The sequence below is a fragment of the Hyla sarda genome, chromosome 10 (genome assembly GCF_029499605.1).
Source record: "Hyla sarda isolate aHylSar1 chromosome 10, aHylSar1.hap1, whole genome shotgun sequence".
NCBI classification, from domain to species: Eukaryota; Metazoa; Chordata; class Amphibia; order Anura; family Hylidae; genus Hyla; species Hyla sarda.
This window is the reverse complement of record NC_079198.1, coordinates 144,739,519-144,749,130: the sequence shown is the minus strand read 5'-3', so window position 1 is coordinate 144,749,130 and position 9,612 is coordinate 144,739,519. Positions and strand designations below refer to the sequence as shown.

At 48.3% G+C, this 9,612-nt stretch overlaps 1 protein-coding gene across 2 annotated transcripts in view; it reads right to left on the bottom strand.

The window, feature by feature from the left end:
* Positions 1-313: 313 nt before the first annotated feature.
* Positions 314-9,612, bottom strand: part of C10H1orf174 (chromosome 10 C1orf174 homolog) — a 30,721-nt gene continuing 21,422 nt past the window's right edge. For both annotated transcript variants that reach the window (XM_056541662.1, XM_056541663.1), the window contains exon 5: positions 314-1,979. The gene's annotated coding sequence lies outside the window, so the exon portion shown is untranslated. The remainder of the gene's footprint in view (positions 1,980-9,612) is intronic.

The window sequence follows — 9,612 nt, the reverse complement described above, 5'->3', positions numbered from 1 at the left end:
CGGCCCCGTGTAACGGTACTATCACTCCGGCCCCGTGTAACGGTACTATCACTCCGGCCCCGTGTAACGGTACTATCACTCCGGCCCCGTGTAACGGTACTATCACTCCGGCCCCGTGTAACGGTACTATCACTCCGGCCCCGTGTAACGGTACTATCACTCCGGCCCCGTGTAACGGTACTATCACTCCGGCCCCGTGTAACGGTACTATCACTCCGGCCCCGTGTAACGGTACTATCACTCCGGCCCCGTGTAACGGTACTATCACTACAGCACCGTGTAACGGTACTATTACTCTAGCACCGTGTAACGGTACTATTACTACAGCACCGTGTAACAGTACTATTACTACAGCACCATGTGACAGTACTATTACTAGAGCACTGTGTAACGGTACTATTACTAGAGCACCGTGTAATGGTACTATTACTACAGCACCATGTAACGGTACTATTACTACAGCACCGTGTGACGGTACTATTACTACAGCACTATGTGACGGCACTATTACTCCAGCCCTGTGTAACGGTAATATTACTACAGCACCATGTGACGGTACTATTACTACAGCACTATGTGACGGTACTATTACTCCAGCCCTGTGTAACAGTACTATTACTACAGCACCATGTGACGGTACTATTACTACAGCACCGTGTACCCGCACTACTTCAGGCATCTGTGGCTTGCAACTCTGAAGGCAGAATGGCTTGTGGCTATCATGGCATGCTGGGAGTTGTAGTTTCTCAGACTGGAGACCACTGGAGTAGAGGTAGCAGGATGAGGTGGACATTAGTCGGGGGGCAGGATTCAGGCACTTCATCTCCCCTCCGGGTCTGCGCCCAAATATTAAAGCTTTTTTGCTGTCAAACTTATTATAAAATGCAAACACAACAATACATAATGCATTAAATCCACAGTATAGATACAAACATACAGGACACCGCAGAGCCGAGTGTGTCATGTGACTACTTCATCTATGTCTGGTGTTAACTCCCTGAGATAATGCAGAAGGTTAACCTGCAGTCTGTTACAAACCACAACGCACTCAGCTCTGCTACATCTGCAGTTCTTCTGCTTCAAAGCATCAAAGTGTAAGAACTTTACTAAGCAAAAGAGAAACTGGAGGCAGAGCGGAAAACAAATGGTAAACCACAGAGGACCCACTCGGCTCTGCTACATATGACCACGGCAAACATTACAAGTTCTACCTGATCCCCCACAATCCTTGGGGACCTGAAGCCCCGATCCTGAGAGGTTCCAGCTGTTTGGTCTACATTTCACATTCTTGTTTCCTAATTTCATCTCTCTTCAATGTTACATAAGAGACGGGATATAAATGGCACATCGGTGTGTGCGGGTCTGATGTTAGGATCGGTCCTCCCAGCAGTGATCTGTGCGGGTCTGATGTTAGGATCTGTCCTCCCAGCAGTGATGTGTGCGGGTCTGATGTTAGGATCGGTCCTCCCAGCAGTGATGTATGCAGATCTGATGTTAGGATCGGTCCTCCCAGCAGTGATGTATGCGGGTCTGATGTTAGGATCGGTCCTCCCAGTAGTGATGTATGCGGGTCTGATGTTAGGATCGGTCCTCCCAGCAGTCACGTATGCAGATCTGATGTTAGGATCGGTCTTCCCAGCAGTGATGTGTGCGGGTCTGATGTTAGGAGCGGTCCTCCCAGCAGTCATGTATGCGGGTCTGATGTTAGGATCGGTCCTCCAAGCAGTCATGTATGCAGATCTGATGTTAGGATCGGTCCTTCCAGCAGCGGAGACTGTAGATACCAGGATTATCAGTCCCTGAAGACACTTAACTCCAGCGGTAACAACAACCCAAAAGTCTCCTCTGCTCACACCCCGAGGGTCGGGGATCTTCTCTATATACAGATAACAGCACTTTGGCTTCAACAGTCTGAGTGTAGGTCACAGGCAGTAGGTAGCGGCTCCGATCCAGTGTCCGGGCTGCGAAACTCAAGGCATCTGAAAAGAAAGAATGAAAAATACAATGAGATCCAAACCTACATCTGACACAAAGTCATCTATAATATCCTGTATTATACTCCAGAGCTGCACTCACTATTCTGCTGGTGAGGTCACTGTGTACATACATTACATTACTTATCCTGTACTGATCCAGAGTTATATCCTGTATTATACCCCAGAGCTGTACTCACTATTCTGCTGGTGAGATCACTGTGTATATACATTACATTACTTATCCTGTACCGATCCTGAGTTATATTCTGTATTATACTCCAGAGCTGCACTCACTATTCTGCTGGTGAGATCACTGTGTACATACATTACATTACTTATCCTGTACTGATCCTGAGTTATATCCTGTATTATACTCCAGAGCTGCACTCACTATTCTGCTGGTGAGGTCACTGTGTACATTACATTACTGATCCTGTACTGATCCTGAGTTATATCCTGTATTATACTACAGAGCTGTACTCACTATTCTGCTGGTGAGGTCACTGTGTACATACATTACATTACTTATCCTGTACTGATCCTGAGTTATATCCTGTATTATACTCCAGAGCTGTACTCACTATTCTGCTGGTGAGGTCACTGTGTACATACATTACTTTACTTATCCTGTACTGATCCTGAGTTATATCCTGTATTATACTCCAGAGCTGTACTCACTATTCTGCTGGTGAGGTCACTGTGTACATACATTACATTACTTATCCTGTACTGATCCAGAGTTATATATCAGACAGGAGGCTCATATCTTATGCATTAATCTTTCTTTATTAATGCCCATAGCAGAACCTTTATAACTTCTTTTAATAAAGTTCAAACAAAGAATTTCAATCAAAAAACTACAACTCCCAGCAGTCCTAGTAATCCTGTAAGCCACGCCCAGGCTGGTGGCCCCTATATAATGGACTGCCCCAGGATGATCCTCCTCTTTCTTTCTGCTCATGGCAGCATACATACAGATAAGTCTCATGTAATATACTGTGTAACGTTGTATACTTGATATTTTGTACAGATACCCTAAGGTATCTTCTGTCCTATACACATATATATATTGTAATAGATATATTTATATATATATATATATATATATATATATTTATATATATATATATATATATATATATATATATATATATATATATATATATATGGTTCACTTTCCATTATTTCTTACTCTATACTTTCTTTCCCCTTCCTGTGTTGGGGTTATGTAGGCACCGGAGCCGTCCCTCCGGTTCTAATATCGCTGAATATTTCTCTTCTTTCCCTGTCAACCCCCCCCCCCCCCATCCCTTCACCCGCTCGGCGCCATTTTACCTCTGCGCCCTTTTTTCTTCCTTCCTCCTCCTTCTTCCCGCGCTCTTCGCGCGCGCGCGCGCGCGGCGGGCGGGCAGGGGGGGCGGGTCCTCCTTCTTCCTTTCTTCGCACGTCTTTCGCTCCTGCTGACGTATGCAGCGGGCGTTTCTGCGACGTCCTATCAGCTCCAGGGAGGTAGTCTCGCGAGACTTCATCCCTGGGGACTGGAGCTTATCGGTTTCTCCTCACACCGCAGCGCCAGTTACAGCGCGGACGGCGTAGAGGAAGGAGCCTGTAAGCAGTGGAGAGAGGGAATTTATTCCACTCTCCTAATTAGTGTTAGCCTTTGTAGTTATATATCCTTATAGTTATATATAGATATATTTATACCTACTTGTAAGACTCTCAACCATTTACCTCAGAAATACTGTATATTTATATATACTCATATTAAGTTAACCCCTTCATGGCTGAGGAACCTACAGATGCCCCCCTCAGAGGGGAGGTCTTCTCTACAGACTCAGCACAGTTTATGAGTGCAAGCCAGATTCAGGCCCTCATTAATCAGTCGGTCCAGGCAGCTCTGGCCTCAGTCACTGTGACCACTAAAGCCCAACAACCAGTGACTTTTCTACCGCTACCTTCGCAGGGTAGCGAACCGCCAATTAAGAAAGGGAAAGCGTCCCATAAACGCAAACATTCCATGGCGGCACATGACTCCCCGGCAGGGGAAGACAACAATATGCTCCAGGCAGCTCCAACCACGAGCTACCAACCCCAGCATCCCTCAGACACCACTCGACCCCTGGGCCCCAGGGAGATACATGTGAAGGGGCATAGATCCGCTAGACGGGCTAAACCCGACTCATTTGTCGACACCTCAGATGAGGACTCGTCGGATAATTCCAACGAGTCGGACCACTCCGAGTCTGAATCTTTTCATGATGATGCTGGGGACACGGCGATCACCACAGACGCCAACCCTGCAACGCAGGGCGAGGTCCTCCTAGATGCTCTAGGCGAACCATTCTTCCACCCAGACGGCATCTCTCATCCCCGTTCTGGTGAATGGACCCCCTTGCCTCACGTATCTAAATACGTAGAATCATGGGCACGTAAGTCCCTGGATAGGACTAGCCGAAATAAACTGAGAGCAGAGTGCCCTAGGCCCTTCATTCCTAGAAAGGCAGTAGCTACCCCAGAGGTAGACCCAATTCTAACTAAATATTTATTAAAATCTGGGAAATTCCCTAAGAAAGGGATTGAGAGGTCCTTTAAGTCAATACAGGACCGCATTCTAGACCTAATGGGTCCCCTCACGAAGATTTTGAACCTATCGGAGCAAGCAGCTGCAACTGATCAGCCTGTGGACCTCCAACAATTGCGAGGGTGGGCACAGAGAGCGGTCTGCCTAGCTGGCAGCGCTAATACTACTTGCTCCATAGAGAGGCGCCGATCAATATTGATGCGCCTGGATCCTCAATTGTCCCACCTGGCAGAATCTGAGCCTGGCCCCTCAGCAGAAGGCATGCTGTTTGGGGATTCCTTAATTAAGGACATTAACAAATTTGTAGGGTTTTTTACAAGCTTAGACAAAGCCCAGACGTCATTAAAAAAATCGGGGACCAATAAGGTTTTCCCTAAGGCCGGCAGAGGTAGAGGCCGATCTGCCGGCCGCACCCCATCCTATAGGCCACAGGGCAGAGCCCCTTCTCAGTTTCAATACGCGCAGGCTCCATCCTATCCCATGCCTGTGGCGCAACCAGCGCCCTTCTTTCCACCCCGGGGCAGACCCTGGCGCGGCCGCGGCGGACGTGGTTACCCTCGATCCAGACCTCCTACCGGTGAGTACACCTTTCACTCCTCTTGCTCATATTCCTGTGGGGGGGCGCCTGAGGTATTTTATCCACGCTTGGTCTGCGATTACGGCAGACGCGTGGATTCTACAGACAGTAGCGGGATTTCTCATAGACCTCCAGTCACTACCGGTTCTAAATGTTATCCCCCCCCCTATTCGATTTGCAAACCAAAACGTTACCCTCATAGACAAGGAGTTGCGAGACCTCCTAGCCAAGCAGGCGGTCATGGAGGTGGAACCCTCCTCTCCGGGCTTCGTAAGCAACCTCTTTTTAGTAAAAAAGAAAGGGGGTGGTTATCGTCCTGTGATCAACCTCCGGGACTTGAACCAACATGTCAAGTATCGACATTTCAAAATGGAGGGCATTCACTTCCTTCGGGATCTTCTTCAGCCGGGAGACTGGCTTGTGAAAATAGACTTGAAGGACGCCTACCTCACCGTCCCGATTCACAGGGAATCACAACACCTACTTCGATTCCTCTGGAGGGACCGAATGTGGCAGTTTACTTGCCTTCCATTCGGTCTATCCTCCGCCCCGTGGTGTTTCACAAAACTCATGAAACCCGTGGTGGCGTCTTTAAGGAGCCGAGGTGTTCGTCTGATCATTTATCTAGACGATCTCCTCATCATGGCTTATTCCAAATCTCAAGCATATCTCCACATGACATGGACGATGTCATTGTTACAAGGGCTGGGATTCATAATCAACCAGGAGAAATCTATTCTACTCCCAGCCCAAGAGATGGAGTTCTTGGGATTTCTGGTGGACACCAATCAGGCCGTCCTCCGTCTTCCCAAGTCAAAACTTACCCTAATCCGCAAAGAGATCAGGGCAGTCCTACGAAAGGGTTGTTTATCCTTACGTGCGCTAGCGCGTCTGGTGGGTCTCCTAGCGGCTTCTATCCAGGCCATCTTCCCGGCCCCGCTTCACTACAGGGCCCTACAGAGGCTCAAGATCATGCATCTGAGACAGGGTCTCAGATATGCGGACGAGGTTCCCCTCTGCCCGGAGACCACCGAGGAATTACGATGGTGGCTTCGTCATGCCGTAGAGTGGAACGGCAAGACCATTTTCAATTCCAGTCCGGACGTTATCATAGAGTCGGACGCGAGTCGACGGGGTTGGGGTGCCCGGTACGGAAGCTCCTCCACAGGAGGGACATGGTCCGCATCCGAAGCCACTCTTCACATCAATGCATTGGAACTCTTAGCGGCGTTTTTCGCCGTCAGGAGTCTCATACCACACGCGTCCAATTGCTGTGTATTACTGCGCATGGACAATGTGGCAGCGGTGCAATACGTCAACCGCTTAGGGGGCACCAAATCGAGAGTCCTGGCGAACGTCGCGAAGGACTTCTGGCACTTCTGCCTAGCCCGCGAAATAATCCCGATCGCGGAGTATATCCCCGGGGTCTCCAATATGGTTGCCGACTGGAATTCCCGCTATCTGCTCGATTCCAGCGATTGGCGACTGGATCGTTCCATTTTTCTTCAGCTGAGGCTACTTTGGGGTCCGTTCCACTTGGATCTATTCGCCTCGCGCCTCAATCGCCAGCTACCCCACTTTTTCAGCTGGAGGCCGGACCCGGAGGCGTACGCGGTGGACGCGTTCCGCCAAATCTGGCCGAAAGGCACGCATTATGCGTTTCCCCCCTTCCGGTTGATTTCCAGGGTCCTCTTACAAATAGCGAACTCGAATACGACGGTGGTGCTGATCACCCCCTGGTGGCCGACACAACCGTGGTTTCCCCTCCTTCTGGGGATGTCGGTGGATTATCCCAGATTGATTCCCCACTTTCCACAGCTACTCACCAATCCGACCAAGGGTCTTCACCCCCTAGTTCTGGAGGGCAACCTGCCTCTCCTGGCGTGGTTGGTTTCGGGATCCCAGATGCAGATAGCGACCTTTCAAAGTCAGCTAGGGATCTCCTCGCCTTGGCCTGGGCCCCCGGGACTAGATCGGCATATCGATCAGCCTGGAGACTCTGGGTGCGTTGGTGTGATCAACGACAGGTTGATCCCGTACAGGCACCTGTATCAGTAGTGGTGAATTACTTGGCTGATTCGTTTGAATCCGGCAAGTCCTATAGCTCCATTAACGTCTATCGGTCGGCTATCTCAGCCTACCACTGCCCGGTAGATTCCTTGCCGGTTGGTAAACACCCGCTGGTGTGTAGACTTTTGAGAGGCGTAAAGTTTCAACGACCTCCGCGGCCCAGGTACCAAACCACCTGGGATGTTTCCAAGGTTCTTGACATGTTTTCCACCTGGGAAGACAACATCGATCTTTCCCTAAAATTGTTGTCCTTTAAACTAACGGTGCTCTTGTGCTTGGTGTCCGTCAAAAGGGTGTCGGACGTGAAGGCCCTAGACATTTCTAGGCGACAATTTTCGCCTCAGGGAGTTAGTTTTTCGGTGGTCCGTAGGACCAAGACCGGTATTCATTCGGTCTTCTACCCGTTTTTTCCGGATCATCCGCGGCTTTGTGTTGTCCGTTGCCTACAGGCCTACGAATCGCAGACTGCCGCCTTGCGTTCCTTGAATTCTCCCCAACTTCTTGTCTCTTACGTTAAACCGCATCTCCCGGTTTCGTCAGCCACGCTGGCACGTTGGGTGCGTTCCGCCATGGCACTGGCAGGCATAGACGTTTCCCTGTTTGGTGCTCATTCCACCAGGGGAGCAATGGCTACTAAGGTAGTCTCTTCAGGGGGCTCCCTTTCCGACCTTTTGATGGCGGCAGATTGGTCTTCTGAGACCACTTTTCGCCATTTCTACTTCAGGCCGGAGGAACATATTTCCATGTCGGTCTTATGACAGTTTACGTATCTTATGTATTGATGTATCATTATGAACTGTTAGCTTTGAACTTGCATAAGATATGAGCCTCCTGTCTGATATATAAATCTAGATTTTCCTAGCTTGTGACGGAAAATATTAGTTATATGAAGACAGGAGGCGAGTATCTTCCCTCCCGACCCAACCCTGTGATGGATGTCTTTATCTCTTCCCAGGTTACTGAAAAACGGAGACGTGTCCGTGTTGGTGATTGACCTGGTCGAGCAGTTGACGTTTGTCTTCATCCCCTGTTGGGATGACGTTCCTCCGATACCATCCCCGTTGGGATGGATCCGTTGGTGATGTTCCAGATCTGAAGTCGGAGTATGCGGGCCGGCTGGCCGAAGACTCGTGTGGCGGTGCGGTTCTCCGGATGGCTATCGTGCTTCCAGTGTTGCTGAGGTTGTCGCATCAAGAAAGAGGAGGATCATCCTGGGGCAGTCCATTATATAGGGGCCACCAGCCTGGGCGTGGCTTACAGGATTACTAGGACTGCTGGGAGTTGTAGTTTTTTGATTGAAATTCTTTGTTTGAACTTTATTAAAAGAAGTTATAAAGGTTCTGCTATGGGCATTAATAAAGAAAGATTAATGCATAAGATACTCGCCTTCTGTCTTCATATAACTAATATTTTCCGTCACAAGCTAGGAAAATCTAGATTTATATCCTGTATTATACTCCAGAGCTGTACTCACTATTCTGCTGGTGAAGTCACTGTGTACATACATTACATTACTTATCCTGTACTGATCCTGAGTTATAGCCTGTATTATACCCCAGAGATGTACTCACTATTCTGCTGGTGAGATCACTGTGTATATACATTACATTACTTATCCTGTACCGATCCTGAGTTATATTCTGTATTATACTCCAGAGCTGCACTCACTATTCTGCTGGTGAGATCACTGTGTATACATTACATTACTTATCCTGTACTGATCCTGAGTTATATCCTGTATTATACTCCAGAGCTGCACTCACTATTCTGCTGGTGAAGTCACTGTGTACATACATAACATTACTTATCCTGTACTGATCCTGAGTTATATATCAGACAGGCTCATATCTTATGCATTCATCTTTCTTTATTAATGCCCATAGCAGAATTACTATCTTCATTTAAAAGGAATTCAAACAGAAAAAAACTACTTTAAAATGACATTAAAGACTACAACTCCCAGCAGTCCTTGTAATCCCGATAGCCACTCCTAGTCAGATGGCTCCTATATAAGGGACTGCCCGAGTATAACCCTTCCTCTTTCTTTCTGCTTATATAAGATATCTTGATATTGGTTGTAGATTCTGTCTCATGTGGATATCTTTTCAGACTATTCCTTTTCTATATAGTTCTGACTTGGTAGATATTCTATTATGCCGCTTTATTCTTTTTTCATATATTTCTATAGTTTCTCTGACCGTCTCCTCTGTTCCGGTTTTTGCTCCGGAACGCTAAAGGTTACACCGGAATCGGCGCATCCGGTCGCGGCATTCTTCCCTGCCTTCCCTTTCTCCTTCTTTCCTATTCCGGCCATCTTACCCGGGACGCCATTTTCTCTCGCTCTCTCTTTTCGGCTTCTTCCCCTCCCTGCGTCTCCTATTCCCGCGCGCGGGCTGGGGGGCGTGTCC